Genomic DNA, 23,515 nt, shown 5'->3' on the forward strand with positions numbered 1-23,515 from the left:
TCTATCCCCGTAAAGATTCAACTCCTCATTTTTTTTATAAGCTTTCTCAACAGCTTTCCCATTACTGGGTAGGATGATGGGGCCAGATTAGGGATTTATGACCTACAGATCCCTCACATCACAGAAGATGCCTTAACTGTACCAAGGCATACCTGTTATGCTTGACTGACCTCTATTTCTTCCTCAGTTCCAAACTAAAGAACCTAACTCCATCCAACATTTCCTGGCTGCTCCATATATTTCATTGCCTCTGGCATTTGTCCTAACCAACCTCCAAAAGTCAGTTTGTTTGACTGGCACATTTCACCTCTCCTGGACCATTAACTGCTGAGAGAAGCCAGATCCTCCTTGTGGTTCTGTCTGCAAGAAATCTCATGTCAATTTAGGGGTACAGGTTGTAGCCATGTTGGTCTAAGAACATAGGTAGACAAGGTTCTTTGGGTAAATCTGATATCTTTTATTACACCAACCCAAATAACTGGAAAACTTCTTTGCAAGCTTTCGGGTATAAATACCCTTCATCAGGCTGAGGAAGCATCTGCAGCTGGTGTGCCATTCATTTCTATTGCATGCCAATAAGAGAGCATAAAAATGGCCCTTTCCCTTCATTTTGGTGGTACTAAATGGAAGCAAAACAGACACTCAACTGATGGACTTTATGCACCTTGCCTGCTAGTCAGAAGACAGACAGGAGCTGTGGGAACTGGAATTTGAAAACATAGGCCTGTAGCACTCACTCTCTCCCAATCATGAGCATCACTACCTTCAAACAAGGCGTTAATTATCCTCCTCCCTCTGCTCAGGGCATCCCACAGAGATCTCTGTGCTAGGACAATAGGCTTTTTAGCAGCTTTTAACACTGCTTCAGAGCATTTGATGCCAACTGGATGGCTATTAAAAAGATACTCCACCACACAAAAGATACCCCCAAAGAGAATAAAAATCCCTCATTGCCATGCCACAAGAGGGCCACAGCACTTCGGGAAACCATCATTATGGGCACTGCCAAACCCTCAGGAATGGGAAAGAGTAGAGTAACTAGGAAAAATTCAGTCACCTACAGTAAAGAAAGAAAAGTTCATGACTCAAGTGATGGCATTAAAAGACTGAACGGCTGCAGTGCTTTATTTGCCATCCTAACAGAGAAATCCAAGGAATGGAGATACGACAGGCTGCTGTGAAGGAGTCTCAACTTTGTCAGCGTACTGTAACCCTGATTTTACATTTCAGCTGTGATTCCAGCCATGATGTAGGAAGACTCTGTTGTGACACTGCTATGTTCAGCTCAATGGAAAAGGGGAAACAGTCCTTTAGATACTATCATTACATGAAGCAGAGGGAGATCAGTTGGGATTCACCAAGGGGTAACTAAGGTAGATGTTACACCAAGAATATGCAGGCACTGAAGAGAGCTCTAGTGAAATGAGATGAGCCTTTCCAGCCATTTACCAAGGGCCTGCAGCTCTTGTTTCAGGGCAAATGAAACAATGGTAAATTCCATGCACCTCCAGCCAACACCAGGTCATTCAGACACTGGCTGAATCCCAAAATCATTCTGACATTAGTATATCTGGCCCTGTCCCGTGAGGCCCATGTGACTGCATATCTGTAGCTGGAGAAGAAAGGCAAGGCAAGGGCATTCATTACCATTTGGCAGCACACAGCTGCAGCCTTGCACCCAATGGAACAAGAGGGAGTTGCATTTACTGACAACCAATGCCCGCCAAGCCGCACAGGAGTGTGTGTGGCTGCCTACAAGAACATAACTTTGAAGCCTTATCTAAGGAACAAAAATTAACAAGGAGTTTTCCAGCAACTGCCAGTTCCAGTGCAGCCATTCCGATGCTAAATACCTAATGCATACATGGATTAGGCATTGTTTGTGGCTGTGTCATAAAAACAGCTGTGTGGTTGCTGCAGTATGACTACAATCTTTTCTACTGTAGATTCACTGAGCATCTCTTCAATCCAAGACAATGGTTTTCTCCAAAAGGGTGGCTGCCTTATCGTACATTAATTTCCATTCATGCCTTCCTCTTCCCAACAATGTCAAAGACAAGGGAACTACTAACTTAATCTAAAACATTGGCGACACGTAGGGAGTGCATGCGGGTGCATGTGCACCCCGAGATTGGCCGTGCCAGCCGCAAAACTGGAAGTGCACTTCCAGTTTTGCCGCTGGCTCAGTGATCAGCTGGCTGGGGGGGACTTGCCCGTTGACAATCTGGTGGCCCTCCCAGGCTTGGGAGGCACTGGTCATCCATGATCTAAAATATCAGAAAAAGAAAGATAAGGTTTTTTACAGTTTTTTCCTAAATAAAGGCTACTCAATCTTTTAAATGGAAGCCACCAATCTAACCATGCATCTGGCTATAGATTTTTTTTTTAACCTACCATTGTAACAAGCTCATCTCTGCTTATTAGGCCAAAGAGGAGGGGAAATAATTCTCTTAGTTTTCACTTTGTTTACTTTCAACATTTGATTCTCTCCAGTTTCACCATTTTCCCCTGTACAGTTAGCTCCCTCTGCCTAGGTAGACTTCTCCATTTTTTAAATAGGAACAAAACAGGAAACTGTGATTTGTAAAACTACAGAAGTTGGCAAGCAGTCTCCAGGGAAGGTGTAGGAGCTGTCAGTGCTTCCAATTTAATTTTAAAATGGACTAGACTTCAAGTTGATGATAACGCTAATATGGAGAGCAGAATGTTAATTTGAGATTAACAAAACCTACTAGGTCATCAGTTTGATGAGGCGGGATTCTTCTCCACTAAATGTAATTCATAGTACTGTTTAATCTTGTTTTAAAATGATATAAGGGCACTAGCTCACAAGCCTAATATAATCTCATTTCAACAATTGTTTCCCTCTTAATTTCATTTTATTCCTCCTAGCTGTTATGCATTTCTACCTTCTCAAATAACTAATCTCCCTTATTTAGCCAGCTACAAACTATATCCTTTCAACCTCTTCATTGTTACTTAGACAATGCACACATATATTTAGCTCTTAATCTTTCCCCCTGCATCAAATCCTTTGATAATGTTTTGATTAGTCCTGTTCAAAACTTCCTCAAATTTTTCAGCACATTTCTACTATTGGATACAAATTTTTGGACACTTATCTCCGAGCCAGAGAAAGGGAACTATTACCTCCTTGCTTTGTAGCATCGTGTCTCTACTTATGCAGATCAAAGTCACACAGCCCTGCCTGGCTGCCCCATTACCGCAAACTCCTAGTCAATTTGATGCCTCCAATCTCCCTTAAGGCTTCCACTACTATTCTTGTCCTGGTTTTTCCCTACAATTAAAATATCTGTAATGTAGGTTGTTTTTCTCCAGATGCACTTATCTGTACCTTTCCAGTTTAATCTCATTTTCTTCCTTTACACCTATGCTCCCTGGAATTTGCGTTCTTGATCTGTCCCCACTAGCATTTGCAATACCTCTCAAATCATTACCTGCAAGAACCATTAATGTCCTGTTACTTTAGAATCATGGAATAGTTGGGTTGGAAGGGACCTCAAGAAGTCATCCTGTCCAGCCCCCTGTTCAAGGTAGGATTGTCCTCCACTTCTACACGTTTAGTGAGTTATACCTGTTAATTCTATTATGTAATCCACCATATCGGTGCACCTTTCACCTATACAAGAACTACACAAGAACTAAGATCTCATATTTTAATTGTCCTCCACTTCTACATGTTTAGTGAGTTATACCTGTTAATTCTATTATGTAATCCACCATATCGGTGCAACTTTCACCTATACAAGGACTACACAAGAACTAAGATCTCATATAGTTGTTGGCAGGATTGGGCTCCTTATACTCCATTAACATACAACATGAAAGGAAACCCAGCAATTAAAACAATGGCATTTCAGCACACTACTTCTTCCTACTTCCCATATCTGAACACAATGAAGACATGCAAACCTTCTTCTAACTATAAGCAGACGTGGAAGTGAAAATGAGAAGCCTGAAGGACAATGACTACCCAATCTCTACAATCTTATCTCCCTGTCTCATGAGTCTGGTCAGAAGTTCAGGTTTCAAACTCTTTTTACGCCAGCTACACTAGCAACCACCCTAGACTTGCTGCATATGAAAGGCAGTTCAGTGCAGCCATAAACCCTCCCAGGACGATAGTGGCTTGGCAATTGCTAGATATATATGTACTGCTTTTGAAAAAAAGAGGATTGCAAGGTACCTTATCCTGCAATTCAAAGCAAGCAAAAATTCCCTTGCCCTTCTTCTCTACTACCCTTCCTCTACCCCCTACTCATCTGTGATCAAGTAGAGGGTCAAACTAACTCCCATCTCCCCAGTATTACTCATCTGATTTACCGGCATAGTTCCACTTCTTTGACACCATTTACATACACTTTTATCCATTCCTGGAAAGAAATCTGATATTCCATTTAGAAACAAAACTGAGGCAGTGGTCCAGAGCACAACAGGTCCACAGCCTAAAGACAAAGATCCACTTCAACTTAGGGCTTGCCTAGCGCAGTTTTTGAACCAAATGAAACTGTTTAAAAACAAATTTGGTTAAACTAAAGCAAAAGCTATAGTGTGGCCCCAAGCACACAAGTTTACACTGGTCTAGTATAGCATGCAGCTCTAATATTAGTTAACTTGGGGCATAAATTACATGTAGATGAGCCCATGTAGAAGAGTACTAGCTTACAAAAGGTATGGAGCTGGCAATATTTACTGAATGACTTCCCTCTTCAGTGGAATGTTATTCAGATAAATTCCTCTGGCAGACAGCAGGTGGTGATCCAAGATCATGACACTAAATGAAGTATGGCTCCCAGAGAAACCCAGGCCTGGTATATACAGTGGTTTTATACAGGTTTAATGTTCACCTAGCAGAATGATTTTCTTTTAATTAAAATAGTTCTACAACCCCTAGGGCTAGTATAAAGGTGCTTATACTGATACAGCTTATTCTTCTTGTACAGGAAAAAAATTATATTGATATAAGCCTATATATAGCAATATTACTGCATCTTTGGGTGTGTGGAACTTTAATTAGGCTGGCATGATTTAAAGTGGTATGACTTGTGGGTAGGCAAACCCAAAGAAGCTGTCACACTGAATGAGCTCAGTAGTCCATTACTGTGTGCGACAGTAGCCAGCTTCAGAGGGAGGAAGGATGGAAAGAAATTCTGTGGTGGACAGCTATCAAATAATTTGCCCTTTGAGGAAGTTTCCTTCAAAGTCCTGTAAGCTAGTGGCTGACTTATGCCCTGAAGTATTAGTGCTTTTGTATACACATTTTGGGGTATTTTTGGTTTGTTTGTTTTAAAGCGGAGGCATTCTTTGTAATATCTGCATCTACATGGGTTGGGGGTGGGTTAACCTTGAGAACTGATTGCCAGTTAAGTTGAAGTAATTAACATGTTTGTAAAGCTAGTGTGTTTCAAGCAACAAATGTTTGTTCTCTGCTCTAGTCTAATCCTTCAGGTAAACAAAGACTGTTTGTAGCCGGGATCTAAGAGTCTAATAAGACACGTCCACGGTGGGAGGTGCTGATCATAGGACTGCTTTCCAAAGCAATAATGTCTACAGTAACTTGTTTGTATGAATAGAATCATTATATGAAAAGGAACTCTCTTCCTTTAAATCAGAACTGGCAGCTACGGTCACACCAACTATCCTATTGCTAAGGTAAAGGAGATGATGAAGTTTACTTCCCAACCTGTTGACCCAGCTCCTTGGTTACCTGTAAAGTATGTGATAGCGATATAAGGAACATATTCACTCATCTAAGCACAAGGTCATGGAAACTGTTACCTGCATGGATGTCCAACTGATAAGCTTCTAGGCCTGTTCTTCCCACTACATAAGCCTGGAAGGACAATAAACCTAGCAGGCTTATGTAGTGGGAAGAACAGGCCTAGAAGCTTATCAGTTGGACATCCATGCAGGTAACAGTTCCCATGACCTTGTGCTTAGATGAGTGAATATGTTCCTTATATCGCTGTCACATACTTTACAGGTAACCAAGGAGCTGGGTCAACAGGTTGGGAAGTAAACTTCATCATCTCCTTTACCTTAGCATCTTTCTGCCTCTTTCCCTACATGAGACTTGGTAGGAATAATTCCTATGCAAACAACAATAACCTTCCCCACATGGGTAGTCTCAGAGCTGGCAAACTGCACAAAATGATCAGCACAAACAGCACAATTATCAAACAGAGAGGAAGGAGGGGGACAAGAGAAGGAAAAAGTGATATGAGACACAATGTGTGATGTACCAAGAGCCACAAGAATTTTACACTCACTCTACAGATACAGGAAGCAAGCAAGGGCTAGTCTCAAGAGTACAGGTATCAAACACCTCACCTGCTGACAGAATCTGGCCCATTTCATAAAAATCTGTAACCCTTATGACACTTAGATTAATCAGAAGCTAAATCTTATATATAAATACTGCATTTCTGTCCATGAGAGTCATTAAGATACTCAAAGTAGTCAAATGGAAACCAATTCAGTGAAGTTTTTCTGAGTTGGCAGACAACCTAAAACAAAGAGTCTTGTTACACCTTATGCTGAAAGCTGCACAAATGTTAATCGGCTTAATGTTGTTGGGCTTAGAGGAACAGTCATACCTTAAGGTGAAAATTCCTTCTCTGACTGTGCTTTCGCCTGCATAGCTGTGACTTGCCGCTAGTGGCTTGGTGAGCAGGGGCAGGAGGAGCTGGGGGGTGCTGCTCCCACCGGACAGAGTGTCAGTTGCAGCCAGATCACAGAGACCCAGGGAAGCAGCTTTCCTGGTTCTCTTTGGTCTTGCTGAAACTGACACACTGGGTGCGTCTACACATGCACATTAATTGTGCAGGAGCTGAAGTTTCTGCACAGTATAAGCACACATCTACATGGGCACACCCATACTGCGCAGTAAGTATGGTGACTTATGCCGACTTGAGCATAAATTTGTTACTTGCATCATGCAGGTATCAAATTTAAGCCTGATTACTTACCGTGCAGTGACAGGACATGTAGATGCCTTACTACACAGTAAAACCGTGTGTGGACTGACTTGAGACTAACTTTATTCCCAAGTCAGTCCACACGCAGCATTAATACGCTTTAACACCTACACGTGTAGATGCTGGTCTATTCTCATTTACTGCGCAGTAGATTTAAGTCAGTTTAAATGTGTGTGTAGACATGCCCAGTGTCTCTGCCCTGAGAGCTGGGATGTCAGAATTAAGCCCTGGGAGTACTGCTTTCAGCGCAGAGCTGCTGCAGCTCCACAAGACCAGAGAGCCCCAAGGGAAGCAGCTTGGTCTTGCCGAGCTGTGGCAGCTCCACGCTGAAAGCAGGGCTGCCAGGGCTTAAGCCTGACAGCCCTGCTCTCAGTGCAGAGACACTATGTCAGCTTCAGCAAGACCAGGGAGCACCAGAGAAGCTACAGTTCTGGAGCTTCCTCAGCCCTGGAGCTCCCTCACTCTGTCTCAGTGCTGAAGCTCCCTCACTCTGCTGAGCTCCTGAGAAAACTCCTCGCTATCTCCAGCAGCCATAGTGCCCCTCGCCACTGCCCAAACCACAGACCACTGCCTGAGCTCCTAAGGGCCCAGTCCTTTTTTTCCTCCATAACGCACATTGCACCCACAATGGGAGCAGTGAGCCAGTCCAGATGGTGCTGGGAGGCATTGCAGTCAGTGGGCAATCTGGAGCTGTGGCACTCGCTTTGCCCAATGTCGCCAGGGGACGAGGCACTGTGCTGGGCCCTGCTGCACCCCAGTGTACCCATTTGCCCACTGCATTCTGGGATGCTAGAGGACTTGAACTTGGGTGGCAAAGCTGTCTGGAGTGGCTACACCTTAAATGCAACAGGAGCAAAATTAGGTAGATTAAAGATAATCCTGCCCTGGATTGGCATACCTTTAAGCCCAGTAACAAGCTCTTTAAACCACTTAGAAAGTGTTAATGTGAAGCCAATCCAGGGGTTAAAAGCTCCAGAAGCTGCCTAAAATTACTGTGCAACAAGGCCCAAAGACTCAGGACCGTGAATTCCTCTTCCTTCCAATATCAGAAGGGTTGTTTACTCTAAAGCCTAATGATAACGCTCACATTGTCACAACTATTTCATTACTGAACATTTTATAAATGGAATTAAATAGGCATGAGGAGTCTGGGAAGCAAATGGAAAAGAAATAAAAAGGGAGAAGAACACAATAAAGGGAAACAAACTTAGAAACACAGATGTACTTCAAGTGAACCTGCCTTCCACATAACTAATATTAAACAGGACAGTAAGGGTGCCTGTAGACATGCAGGGATTAATTGAGTTTGTTGAAGCATGCTAATTAGCACACTCCAGCAGCCTCCCCATCTCATGTATTAAGCATCCCCACACTTCAACATGGTGGTGGGGGTACTTTAACTAAAGTTCATTCAACAAGCTTTAGTTAATGTGCCCCCACCACCATTTTGAAGAGCAGGACCCTGAATACACAAGATGCTGTGAGTGATTTAATACAAGCAGCTCTCAGAGCCAGCTGCTCTAATTAAAAGTACCCATGCCCCCCAGCACATGTAAAGACACCCTACGATACTCAATACAATCATGGTACCAAAAATGTAGTTATTACATAATGGCCTTCATCTATTCTTCAGCTTTGCACAAACCTTCCAATGATATGAAAAGAAACACTGTTTGAGGTTGAGAAGAATATGTACAGTAATCCTTAACAGAACCCTTTCCCCAATTTACAGACTATGATTAAAAATAGATTCAAACCCTCTAAAGAAAGAGTTGGACACTTGTTTCTGGTGTCTTAACTGACATGAAATCAAAGGGTTCTCTTGTTTTTTTAACATACATTCAGAAATAAAAGGATCTTCACAGGGTACTTTAATACTTGAAAAAATATTTTAACATTTCAGGTTATGCCAAAGAAATCGAATCACATGAAGTGACTGTGACGTGAATCAGCTGAAGAGCAGCTACAGGACAGGAAAGAGGTCTGAGATTCTGCCCTTTGCTACCATGGGCATACCAGAAATTTGCCTGGTTTCTTCCTCAAGCTAAGGCTTTGTCTTTCCATTGTCTTGCAGGGTTTACTCCAAGGTGTATTTTTAAACCAGGCCACTTATCTAAGAGAGTATGTATGTAGGCATTCTTTGTTCTAGTTTAAACCAGGCACCGCCAGTATGGGTTTTTGAAGTTTTGCTCTGTTTGTTTTATTTTGATTAAATCAAACAAAAATAGCCACCCTTAAGGGGAAAAAAATCAATAAACAAATTATAAATATTTAACTATGTCTCTTTAAAGCATATTTCTTGCTAATCTTGCCCAAACTTGTATATGGAGAAACTCTCGCATTACATGCTTTTAATCCCAACAATGTGAAACAAAGAAAGAACAATATATTTTCCTATAACTATTGCATTGTTCAAACCAAATCAAAATGTGGACAGACCACAGAAATTTACTCCGTAAAACTTAGTGCCTAGCACTTTCTTCAGCATACGATGCTGAGGGAAATTAAACCCCCTATTTGCCAAAAGAGAAAGAACGACACAGAGCTTTGCTCATAAGTACCTGAAATACAGCCAGCACCCATTCAGCATGATGATCCCAACACTGGGCTACTTCCATTTTATCACTATGTATAAACTCAGGCTCTCCACATCGAAAGGGATACCTGGCTAATTAAGACAATACCCATATCTGCAGATACAACTGGAAACTCTTAATGCACCATGCCATCCCAAGCAGACTTTCTAGTGCAGTGGTTCTCAACCTTTATTAGACTCAAGACACCCCACAAAAGATGCATGGCACGCTGCATCACCCCTGAAAGGATCTCCAGGTACTCAAGGTGCTGCAGCACCCTGGTTGAGAATCACTCCCCCCCTTGGATGGCGGAAGTCAATTCCCTCATTCTAACCAAGTCATCCTATGTCAGATGGCCACTACTTCAAGCAGCAGTGAAGACAGCCTCCCCTCCAAGGACTTCTAAAAGCAGAGGCTGAACCCCTCTACTCACTAGCCTTCTCACCAGCCAATTGCCTTAACTGTGGTGATGTTTTAAGCCAGAATCCCTGGTCTGAGCATTAGCACTCAATTTTCATCCTAAATCTGGACACACAGCACTAGATCAACCTACATTTGGAAAGTTATTTTTGCAACAGCAAGAACTAGATATATTTGTTTTGGGGGGCTTTTTTGTTTTGCTTTTAACAACTTAAGTCTTAGATAAAGTTGATGGCATTTTTGGAAAGATTCCTACTTACTGAGGACAAACAAATTTTGCACAGCCCTTCCTAAGGCAGATAATGGGAGACATATGGACCTCTTCAACCATGTGCATCTCTGGTTAAAATCACAAAGATGCCATTTGCAACCAGGAATCAGATTTCCTTGTACTGCTCCAAGAGGGAAGCATAGTGAGATGAAGCTGGTATGTTGAACTGCACACAGAAACGGCTCATAAACAGATTTTGATGACTAAAGGATGGACCAACCGTAAAGGACTCCCAGTCACATTTCAAACCTTCCACTACTTGGGTAACCAAAGCTATTAATGCCCCTTCAGCTCCCCTGCTCCAGTAGCCAGCAAAACTCTCCCAACTGTCTGCCCCATCCACCTCAATCCAGGGCCTCACAACGAAAACCAAGGCTAGAGCAGCAGTGCTGGCTCCGCTGCCAGCCAAAAGGGAGGGAGAAGAGAGAGAATGCTGGGAAAGGGAACAGCACATCTGGAATCAATTGGTAAGGTTTTGAATGCTTTGGAAGGAACTGCAGAGCTGGCAGAAAGCAGAGCAAAAAGCTGTACACACAGACACAACTATGGAGTGAAGAGAGGTGGGTGATGAGATGCATATATTATATATAAAGCACAGCTCCCCTTGAGATTCTTACATGGGCAGCAAAATCTTCCAGGCCCATTATATGTTTATGACCTCAAGTCCATCTGAATTAGTCCTGGGTATGGTCAGAATTCAATACCAAGCAGACCGGATCAGACACAGACAACTCCAGCCAAGGCAAACCAGACTCCTTCATGATTCAAGTGTCAGGACTAAGTAACAAAGCAATAAACCTACATCAATCTGCTATGGGGGTGGGGACAAGAGAACTAGTCGAGGAAATTTATAATTGACTTGGCACATTTTTAAGAACCGAGTGTGGTGGCTCAGAAATCCAGATTGCTTCCACGTTGACTTCTCCACCTCCCCCCCTTTCTCCCCTCTCTCTCTCAGCATAGCACTCTCCTATTTTCTGTTTCTCATTTGTTCCAAGAGCAGCTTTCCATCCCAAACCAAGGTTTTATTCTCAATCCTGGAAAGCAAGGACTCTGAAAAAGGGATCACAGTGGAAAAGCAATTCCACACAAGCTCCTACTGTAATGGGTATGGCCAATAAAGACTAATGTGATGCACAGCTACATAAGCAGTAAATAGCAGTAGAGAGGATTCTACCTCTGCATATGGTGTGGGTAAAACTACTGTAAGAAGGCTGGATACAGTTCCAGTGCACGTATTTTAAAGAGGACATTGGAAAATTGGAAAGAGGACAGAAAATAGCCACAAAAATTATTTGAAGGCAAGGGAAAATACCATATTGTAACAGACTGAAGAGTTCAATCTATTTAGCTTATAAAAGAAGATAGAGCGGTGACTTTATTACAGTCTAAAAGTACCTTCACAGTGAGAAAATACTGGGTACTAAAGGGCTCTTTTATCTAATGAAGAAAAACGTAACAAGAAAATAATGGCTAAAAAGCTAAAGCCAGATGAATTGAAGTTAGAAGTATGGCACACTTTTTTTTACTTTTTTTTTTAAACACTGAGAATAATTACAAAAGCATCGTAAAGAATCTATCGCTTCCCATCTTTCAGAGTCTTCAGAACAGGCCTGGCTGCCTTTATGGAAGAATGCTTTTGCCAAGCAAATTATCTGGCTCAATACATGGGTAACTGGGTGTAATGTAATAGTGCGTGATATGGAGATGATCAGACTACATAATCAAAGTGAATATCTGTATGGGAACATCAAGAAAAAGCTATGGTGTGGTGTGAAGGATAGGTGCATAAATTAGAGCTTTTAAAATCTGTGTGGACACCCTCATTCAGGAGTAAAGCAACCTTAATTTACTCTAGCAAGGATTAAGTGCATTAGCCCTAGTTTATTCTCCTTAACTTTTCCACGTGGCCCCTTGCAAACCAGCCCTGATAGTCCCCTCATAGGGATTACTCAATGAATTTGACACACAGGTCTATAGAGTTCCCTTCTCATCTAGGGCTTCTGTCAAATGTGCACTCATCAAACCCAGCCTGCAACCACAAGTTTGCACAGAACTCTATCCCACCTCAACCCAGATATTGCTCAAAGGTGCAGCCCAAGGTCAGCATCTGACTCACACTGTGCAATGCCTCTTACAAATTTTCGTTCTCTTTGCTAGGGCTTATCAGCACAGGCCTTGAAGTTTTCAAACAGAACAATCCCTCGGAGGTCTTCCAAAGCAAGCTGCTCATACACCCCCACTTCCCTAATGCCTTGTCTTGTTTCAAAAGTGCACCGGTTTAAAATAGCGCAAACTTATAATGGGCAGATACACTTTTAAACTGGTTTAAATCCTTACTAAAACTGTAGCGGTACCCTTAAAAGCTACACTGGTGTACGATCATCTAGATTCATGGGAAATTCTCTCAGCATTTGGAGCCCTGCAAGTAATGCAAGTTCCAATAAATAAATAAAAAACAAACTGTAGTAATTTCCAAGACATTTCTGCCAACTCACATGCTATTTTCTTCTCCACTTACCTGCCATCACTACCAGAAAGACAAGATAGTCTGCCACATTGAACTCAACCCCTTTTTGCCAATGGATCCTCCTTCTCTCTCTCCTGCACATGTGTGTGCATGCACATACACGTGTGCGAACACATGCACGCACACACATAAACTTAAGAATAAGCATAAGCATCTGACAGTCAAGAGGGATACTTCAAGACGTGGCCTTGGTAACAAATGCAAGTCCCTGGCACTAATAGGAATCACCAAGACGTAAGCCAGACTGTTCATGTCAAACCTGCAGTGGGGGAATGCCTAATATTTATCATATTTTTATCACATTACTGAAAGGAAATGCCAAGGAGTGCTGCAGCCCACCTGTCCCCTGAGGCACCACTACTGCCATCATGCTGCACTGCCTTTGCAGCAATGAATATTTAAACAGGGCAATAAATATTTCAGAACACATTCATCCCAATGAGAAGTCTATTAGGATAAAAGAGAAGACATAAATACTGCAGAGCCAGGGCTGCTCCTTGTCCTGTCCCCCCTCCTTTCTGTAGCCTCCTCTAAGCACCTGAGAACTTCAAAGATTCATGAGTACAGTTTCAGTTACTTTCCAAACAGCAAAGACCACCAGAAAAGGGGGAAAGGTTCACAACTCCTATGTTCCACGGTGAGGAACAATAAAATAATCATACTTTCTGCCTTCACCGCGTTTGGAGGAAGCGGGGGCTTCAACATTTAAGTTCTAGGATTTTGATCTAAGGGAGAAAACAATGCTTTAAGTCCCTCAAAGTTTAGACTCTATCCTTCAAGGGATGCATCATGAGGCAATAATTTCTGTCCCTATATGCTGAATTGACTCTGGTCTTATTCTACTGCTTGTAGCTCTTCTCAGCTCTCTAATATACAAATACACAGAACTTTGTAAGTGCTAATAAAGATTGGCTGGCTAGAGAATAGGTTTCAGGGCACAAGATAATCTTGGGGGACTGCTTCCATTATGGAAAACTAAGTCCCACGCCCTAAGAAAATGACTATAGCCTTCCATCTCAGCAACAAAGCTCCCAAACAACTACTGGATGCCTTTTTCTGTGGCCAGAAAGTGAAAAAATGAGCCTCACCCAACATACACTTGCATAATCTTACACAGGAGTTTGACCCTTACAAGCTACTTAGAAAAGACGCACCAAAAAACTACAACCAGGACCAGTCTCCTACAAAAACTAGCTGGGATGCTGTCAAGTGCCAATACCGTCACGCTTCAAACAACAGCAGTAGTTTTGGTTTACTCACCTGCAGTGTACAGGCAGTCCTCGGACTTACAACACAATTGGTTCCTGAAAACCACGTCTTAAGACTCATAAGAAACAATGTTATAAATGGGGGATTGGTTCCTGAACCAAGGCCCGATACCCTATTTTCACCAAAAATACCCCAGAATTTTGTACTCAATCAATTATAGATGAGTAATATAGCTACATTCATGTATTTATAATGTAAATAGCAATCATATGGATTTGGAAGGACTTCTTTGAGGTGACTTTGCTGGACTTTTTGAAAGGCTTTTGGTTGGACTTTTTGAAGGGTTCTTGGTTGGAGTCTTCTCAGGAGTCTTGGCTGCAGGTTTTTTCTGGAGTCTTGTCTGCTTTCTTAAAGAAAGTGTCCAAGGAAGTTTGGACAGATGTTCTCCAGGGAGATGGGCGATGCAGCGAACTTGTTTGCTGGCGTGGCGTTGTATCAGATCAAGCATTGTAAATTCAAAACTGATGTCATAAAGTTGAAACAGAGTGTCAATTTATAAACGATGCAAGTGCGAAACATTGCAACTCGAAACGTTGATAGGTCGAGGACTGCCTGTATTATGCTTCTTGTTGCCCACTAGTACCCATAATGAGTGTTTGGATGTGAAACTCAATGCTACAATATGCATCATAACTGAGACTCAAAAGTCAATACTCATCAAATGGCTGCCAATTCTATCCCACATAGATAGCACTTCCTAAAATTTGAAGAGGTGTACTAAAAGCATGCCACCTATATTTTCATTATAGTTAACTCTGATTTACTATTATAACAAGGACTCCAGAACTCACCAAAATCTCAACTATAATCCCAAAAAAACTATTCTGAACCTGAGCATATGGTCTCAAAGGGCCTGTGTACAATCCTGCAGCACACTACAGGGCATTCTGGGACATTAATGTCCCCAGGAAGCACCTCACTGCTGACTCCCTCAGAAAAGCCTCCTGGATTTAATGGACTTCACTTACTACATCAGCCTCACTGATGCAGTTCTCCTTTATTTATGACATATCAAAAACAGCCCAAAATGAAAATGCAGCCAGGAAATACAGGCTGTGGACCACATGATATGCCAGTGCTGGCTTTGATGGTTCATTAGCAGTACCTCCGACATCAACCAGGCAGCTGCAGAAGTTGTCTGCTGGCCAGCCAACCTTGACACGGCCATGGAAGTTGCTTATGACCAGCCATATAAAAGGAGGACATAATGGAGAATGCATTCATTTACTCAAATTCTGTCCTCTGCACATTACTTGGGTATTTGGGTTTTATTTCAACTTTCACAGCACTAAAAGTCTGCTCCTTTCCAAGGTCTTTGCTGTACTTCCAGTTTGGATTCTCTGAAGTCAAGGTTTGTTTGTTTAAAAAAAAAAAAAAAAAAAAAAAAAAGATTCCTCCCAGAGTCTGGGAGAGGTTATGATTTGCAGTAAACTCTGAAGCCACCCAAAGCTATAGTAGAAAGTATATGGGACACCTATTCAAGGCCAAATTCATAGATCTATTCTTGCATCTGTTAAGCTTCTCTGAGAACCATAACTACCTTTTAAATTCAACCAAGATAAGCTAAAATACCTCTGAGAATGTTAACACAAGATGAAAAGATATATTTTGAGGAGGTGACATACCTGGATTTATGACACCATTGACTATGATATGCTTAGAATATATAAGCAGCACATGAGGAATTCATGGTATGCTTACAGAAGGAATCATATACTAGTCCTCACCACTTACATAAGGTTCTGAAAGATCTTGTTTAAAACTCTAACCAGATACCCAATATAAAGAAAAGCTTTCAGAAGTCTACTTTATCTTATGCCAAGTAAAAGGAGACAAGCAGAGTGCCTTTTAAATTAAAACACTGCAGCCTTGCACTCCAGTCCCAGGTCTAAGAATGTGTCCTGTACTTTATCCAATGACTGTAAAATTAGCTCAAGTAAAATGCCACAGTAACATGGCTATACCGTTTCCAGTTCAAGAGCTAGTGTGCATGGAGAGTCTCAGCATGGTGCTGCCTTTGTCACAGACATACCTTCACTTCCTGGCTGAAGCACTAGGATATTATATGAAAACACTACCCTTTCCTCCTCTCCTCCTTCTCTTCTTCCAAGCATGTTTCAAAAAAAACTGGTGGCCATAACTGAATTTCTGAGGAGTCTGAACCCGTTAGTATGTTAGGCAATCCTTGAGTTATGTCTCCAGACCAAGCCACACTCGGGGAGCAGCGTGCCCAAAACAGTGATTCTCAACTAGAGTGCCACGGCACCCAGAGGTGCCTCGAGATCCTTTCAAGGGTGCTGCAAGATATCACACAACATTAGCACCGTTAGGCGTGTAAACATGATTCACAAGATCAACCCAGAGATTTCAAGCAGAAATTCATAGTGTTAGAAACACCTTGACCCGGTTGTTGTCTTCCCAAGTTGTTTGCAACAGAAGAATTCCTCTATTATTTTTCCACTGTCAAAAAAAGGAGAAAACTAAAAGCTGTCATTTTCCAAGTGATGCCTTGAGCCTACTAAAGGATGCCTTGGGTCTAAAAAGGTTGAGAACCACTGGCCTAGGTCTGGATCCTATTTGTACTTAGGTATGGACCATGCACTGAGCTGCTCAGCCCTATCAAAACTCGGCCAAGTTCTTGGGAGTTGCACCTCTCCATATGACACGTACCTGGGTGCTTTATAAAGCCTATGGAACTGAAGCATCTCCAGAGTTAGGTGGCTTCTGAGAGTTTTCAGATTTGCAATTTGGGACTTTAGTACCTAAATTCCATACATTTTATATGACCAAATTCTTTTCTGAATATAACCTTAACTTTCCTCAGGGAGACAGACATGTAGCAGAGAGCACCTTCTAAAGCAAGGCAGGGTTTACAATATGCCATCAGTGCTCTTTTTTTGTTTTTTGATGAAAGTGCCTGAACGCTATTCTGTCTGCTCTGGCTGGCCAGTATCATACTAATGAAACACTCTCATTCTCCCAGCTCTATGGCACAAATTGGCTCCAAAAAGAAATATTGAGCTGTCAAATGGCAAAACCTCTCTCCCTGGATAGAATTTCAGGGAAGTAAATCTGTGTATTGAATAGCTGGATCGATCACTTGCTGCCTCCCGTCATCCCTGCAGAACAGAGGTTCCTGGAGCATTAATGGAAGCCACCATTCAAGACTGGCCATGACAATGCAGGGAAAGTGAAGAGACCCTGTTTACAGCACCATTATAATGCAGGGACCTGAGCAAAAAATAAATAAATACAAATCAAAGGGCACTGATAATTCTGTCATTTTACCTTTGTTAAGAGTTGGAATTTTACAATCCTGTTCCTCTCCCTGCAGCTACTCTCACCTTCAGGAAAAACCTTATTAAAGTGAGCAAGGACAAGAACTACATGAAAAGCCAAACTCCTAATCTGACAAACTACCTTGTACCTTTCTACCCTTCTAACTGGCCTTGTGAACACTCCAAAGAAGATATATTAAAAGATACTCATGGAGGTTCAGTGGAGACAAGCTCACCATATTTTTTTAAAATAGATCTGATCTACTACTCCACTGAGAAATTTAAAGTAAAAGGACCATTTTGCAGGACACAGCAAAACTGGTGAGCACTCAAACTGCTGACTGGCAGAAATTTATACTGTATTTACTTGAGACAACCCCCCAATACTTAGATTCCATATATGGAAAACGTATACATTTGTTATAATTATCCAGTTAAAGAATCTAATTACTGGTGCTTTACCTTTAATTTGTCCCCCTCTCACTGTGGGCCACACCAGGGAAAAGAAAGCTGGGAGGATCACATGGTCCCCTAACCCTCCACCCCTTCCAACTTCTTCCCCCTGCAGCCCCTTCTTCCCATCCCCTTACTATCAGACCCTGCTCTCCCTAACCACATGGAAAAGAGGGGCAAGTCTGAAAACAATTACTTTGATATAAATATGTAGGTCGTGATTTGCATATATGTGAATTACTATACGTACCTATAAACTTAGTTCATCCAGATTTGATGCATTTTACAGTGCTGCAAGTTTAGCATAAATATTCCATAAACATAGTTTAATACCGCACTGTTGTACCTACTAATACATGTACAAACAATGCATGCTATCGATCCAAAGCCAAAAGGCTTGTTATTTACCACATAGATCATTGGGCTGAACTCAAGCAAAATCAACAGTGTTTCAAGCCATGGTGACCCCATAGTTCAGCACTGCTTAGCATGTGTGTATACTCCAGATGCACCTGGTCTGGCTCCATCTCATGGAAAGTAGGGCCAAACTAATTATATGTGCCAGGCTGAGAGAGGGGACAACAGAAGAATTATGGGTGAACTGCCTGGGGCCCCACTTGGTGATGTTTGCCAGATGTTTTAGGCTGGTGAAGAAACGGATCGTGGGAAACATGTAAGAAAGGCACAGCTCTGCTGTAGGAGCGAAGAGGAAATTGAAATCTATTCAGTATAGTAGCTCACCATGACTTAAGAGTAAGCACTGCGGGGGACTTAGCACAATGGGTATTACAATATATTTTCCTTAGATGGGCTATATTAACCAATTTCTGTGGTAGGTTGGGCTACATTAACCTATTTTTATGGTAGGTTGCTATCAGCAACTTGGCCTTTTTACTTAAGAACAAACGTGGGCACTAAGGGGAAGGGATCAGGGCTGGCTCTGGCCCTCCTGGTGCCAGCTTTATATTGCAATATTTCCAGTGCCAGTTCCCTGTATAGGAAACAAAAAAAAAAAGTATTTCCTAAGGGCCAAGGAAGGAAGGAACAGCTAGTACTAGGTTCCCATCAGTATGTTTGCCCAATATAGGTCACATTCAGTGTTGGGTACATTTAATCAACTTCATAGTCCATTTCCATTACTGAACACATGCTGCTTTTGGTAGCAGTTTAATTACAGACAGTGCATTCAATGAAGTTTCCTCATATGCAAATGTAAAACAAGGAGCATTTTTTTACCATGCTGTTTGGGGAAGGGGAAAACCTTGTCTTATATTCAAGTAAATACAGTAGAATTCCAGTGATTGGGCAGGTGTACTCTGGTGTGCCAATCAAAAAAAAAGAGGGTCATTTAAGGTAGCATGACATAAACAAAGAAGCAGTTAAGGTTTGCCAAATAAAAAAAAGAAGAGTTTGATAATGATAGGAACTTTCATTCTGTGGCTCTCAAGGATATATTTCTAAATAACAGAGAGAAGCAGTTGACAATTAATTTCAGTAACTGCAGCCCCACTAACAGGAAAGTTATATTGCAGCTAATGCCAATGGTCTCTCTCGCACAGTATGTTTTGACAATTAATCCCAAATTCTGTAATATCAGCAGAACCTATCATGAGTGTCAAACAAAAGTTTGGGATCTCTTTTTTTTTTAAATGGCACATGAAAAAGTGCATCACATTTTACACAAAAGACAAGGTGGAGGAGAGATCCTGTAATGTGAGTAGGCATAACTGCTTGATAGTTTGGTCCTCAGTGCTCCAAAGGGAATAGAATTAACAGAACTCCAAATACTTAGGACAACAAATGGAAACTGAAGTTGAGGCCGTCCCCAGTGCTACTGACTAACTTGTTTGGACTTCAAACATAGATCATGGGGGTAACAGAAATGGAACCTACTTTTAAGTTCACTGAAAGACCCATGCAGAAGAAGGAGGAATATTTCTTCTCTATCATATAAACATGTCCTTTTGAAACAGATGTCACTTTGCAACTGAGCGCACACACTGCTTTGGAAGCAGAAGGCCCAGATTGCTGGAGAGGCTCCATACGATCCTCTTCCATATGGGTCACCATAGCTCACAGATACATTTCATCAATGTCACATTTGAAAAACTATCTTCAATACAGAGCCCAGGGCAGTTTAACTTATTTTGATCTAAAATAAAGGATTTGGGCTGTCCTGCTCTGTGGGTTGTTGCCCAGCAGCCATGGTTAAGCCCTTTCAGGACTGGCCAGGTGCTGGAAAAAGACTGCTTTTGTCCTGGACAATCTGTTTTCTATTCTTTGTTCCTTTCCAAGTCTATGCTCCAGGTTGGTGATACTCTTGAAGACTTGGGATTTACTTTCTTTCCCTAACATGTTGGGATAAGTTTACTGAATTCTTGTAAAATGGCTGGAGACTACACAGTAGACAGTAACTTTACTCTGCTAACACCCCACAGTCTGAAAATCCATTTCCCTTTACACCTGCCCATATTTTTAAAATTCTGCTACCTGCTCTGTTGTCACATAAACAATTTCTGCTTCCTACCACCTATTCTGCTTCTCTGGATGCTTCTGCTTTGGCCAGAGGGATACAGAACTGCAGATGCACCTTAGTTGCTGGGTAGGACTTCTTGCCCTGTGTCAAACTATGATAGTTTACGCTCGTTTAGAGGTCCATAGACTGCTTTGATTCTTGACTGTTCACCTGAAGTCTCCAGCCTCTGGTTCTACTTTCTCCTCGCTCCCTTACTGGCTTTTTAGTAACTAGGCAGCTCATTTTCAAAGCTAATTAAACATTTCCTTAACAGAAAAGATATCATATTTGAACTGAAACCTGAGGAGGATGGTAACATTACCATCTCTTTTACCTCCCAGAGCTGGGGTTTCTTGAGGATGAGTCTTAACTTTGTCTATATTCAAAGCTGCACCATTTTGCCTAAAGCTACAATTTAAAATTGATGCAAAACACAACAGAGATGCTCTTAGTCTGATATAAACCTGATTTATTCAGATTTGGCTTAATTTATTAAGACAAAGCCCTTAGAAGTCCTGCTATCTGACAGGGCAAGATTTCTGCAGTATTGTTTCTACCTGCCTTCCAAAAATGCATACTATTGGGTAATCATACCCTCAAACTACTTATGGAAAATCTGCAATCATTTAAAATTCCGGGGCTACTATAAAAATGGGAATGTAAACTGTCTCACATGTGGGGCTGGATTCTGAGCACAGTGAAGGACTGAGTGCAGGGCAGGACAGAAAGGAAGTTTTAGAGCACCTCTGCAACCGCTGTATTCTAGAGCTGTTTTGGAACCCACCTAACCTGGCATCAGGGCAGTTGTATTGCTTCTCTAACTTCTACTCTTCTTCCCAGGTCTCCATATAGAGAATGGGAAACAGAGAATAATCAGCACTTAGTGTGCTGTGGTCATGATCTTCCTGAACCCCTTACCTTCCATTCCTAGTCCCAATGTAGTGCCACTGGTATAACTCCATTATCTAAAGAGAATTCCCCACATGAAATCTCTCCTCCCATTTTACACTGCCCTAGCGGCACAAATGGACTTCACTTAATGGAAGAATCGGGCAAAATTTGTGCGCGGCCCGCACACGGAAAAGAAATGTGTTTAATGATGCACGCAAAGGAAAAAAAAGAAAACTTATGCCAGTCTAATGTGAATTAAAACAAGACAGCACACAAAACAGCTACCATTCAACAAAAATCTCACAACCGCATCAGAAGTCAACATGGTCATGGATTCCTCAAGCGTCACACCTCTTTTGTGCTGAACAAGTCTTGAAGAGGGTCTACGTAGAGTGACAAGAATACAACTTTCAGTCTGTTACAGTGTTTTACAACAGCCCTTCTGCATTCTTCCTAAATGTCTCTACCTCAATTTTGGTCCCTCATTTCAAACATTAGCTAAGACAATAGCAAAAATAAGAGATTCAGAGCAAGACAACAACATAGATTATGGCTAGAACAAGACGTCAGGAACATGTGAACTACAAAGGACTGGTGCTGCCCAAGAAATCACCTGGGTGATTTGCATGCTTCCTTTGCAAATATTTTATGTCTGGCACTGATACAGGGACTGTGGGGGGAGAGAGGTGGAGACAAGCTTGAATGTTAAGAGAAGATTAAAAACTGGGACGTGAAGTTAAAATGGGATTGTATATATAACCCAAGTCAAAATCTGATCATCTAAACCTTAGTTAATCAGAAACAATTATCTGAAAGCAAAATATGCGCTACTGGATTGGGGCTTCAACTGTATATAAAATGCCTAGATTCTACAGGACCAGAACTGCTGAGACTATGAACCTCTAAATAAGGAGAGCCAGTTCAGCAGGATGTCAACGATATTCAAGATCTCCCAAGCCTGGCGGCAGTCTTCAAAGGTTGCTGGGCAGTGTGCCCTTGCAGTTACCCAAAGATGTCTGATGTCTTCTTGAATCCTCAGATAATCGGGATTGTTTTGCATATAAAGTACTATGTAAAATCTTCTGGAATTATTGGAAATGAAAGCTAATAAAAGGCAAGCTGGTGGCACCATCTATGATTAAGGTTGTTGGATACTTCCCGTTATAAAACTCTGTTTTCAGCAGTTCACAACTCTGCCAAATTAATTGTCTGGTCTGAGACTTTCCAAGATGCGTCAGACTGAATGTTTTGTTGGGTTTTTGGGGGTTTTTTTTAAATAAAACAGTGCAGTGGTTCACCGGTTTCCAAAAAAGCAATGTTGGAATTATATCATGTTCTGCTCATGATCAACATTTCAAATAGACTCACGCTTCCAGACAAGATCTTGAAATTTGACAGAGGCAGCCATTATGGCAGGGATATACCTACTGCAAACCCAGTATTGTCAAATTTGACCACATTATAATAACTCTATGAATTATAGAAAAGTAGGGCTGGAAGGGCATCATCAAAAACATTCCAGGCAAGTGGAAACTTGTAGCGTGCATATGCTGTCTAGCAACTTCCTCAGTTTTAGCAGCCAATTTCCTGAAGAGTCTGTTGCATCGGGCATGGTCCAAACCATGGACTGATCAGGACTTCAGCTATAATTGTCACTCTGAGCTGCTGTAGGGAATGTCAGGGCCAGGTCTGAGTATCTGAAGCAAGAGCAGGAAAACCTTCTCTCTACTGTGCTCTTAATGACCCTTTGTGGGCCTGAGCACTGTGAAGACAGAAGCTACCTGACTTGAATCCAGACAGGAGTTGGAGCTGGTGGAGAGGTAAAGGACAAGGAGCCTGGGAATTAAGGGGAAGGCAAACCAATGAGACAAGCATACAACCACCAGAGAGAAACAGACTGACACCGTATGGCAAGCTCAAAGCGTGGCTGGGGCAGCTGGGAATGGCTAGATAGAGATCTGGAATACAGGGCGGAGAAAGATACAGGAGATGGAGCTGACAGAGCTGAAAGACAACAGGAACTGTCTAGGACAAGGAGCTGTGGGGCAGGAGCACTTGAGATTGCATGAGGAGTCCAATAAGGGATCTTGAGACTAGGACTAGTTTAGACTGGAGACGAGGGGGTAGAAGGGAGCGGCAGATGGAAGTAAAAGAGACCGATCAAAAAAATATGGGATTTGGTGTGCAGAAGACACACTTAGAGTCTGGAAGAGGGAAATTAAGACTTGCTGGACAAGGGGCCAGAAGTGAGAAGTCACAAGATGAGGATAGTTTGGAGGATAAAAGACAGAAACGGCACTACATGAGGGGAATG

The 23,515-nt window shown here is 42.0% G+C and overlaps 1 protein-coding gene across 5 annotated transcripts in view; it reads right to left on the reverse strand.

The window, feature by feature from the left end:
* The window catches only part of RBFOX2 (RNA binding protein, fox-1 homolog 2), a 255,627-nt gene that overhangs the window by 72,705 nt on the left and 159,407 nt on the right, over positions 1–23,515 (reverse strand). The gene's annotated exons all lie outside the window — the stretch shown is intronic.

This window comes from Crocodylus porosus, unplaced genomic scaffold (assembly GCF_001723895.1).
Source record: "Crocodylus porosus isolate Cpor-Errol unplaced genomic scaffold, CroPor_comp1, whole genome shotgun sequence".
NCBI lineage: Eukaryota > Metazoa > Chordata > Crocodylia > Crocodylidae > Crocodylus > Crocodylus porosus.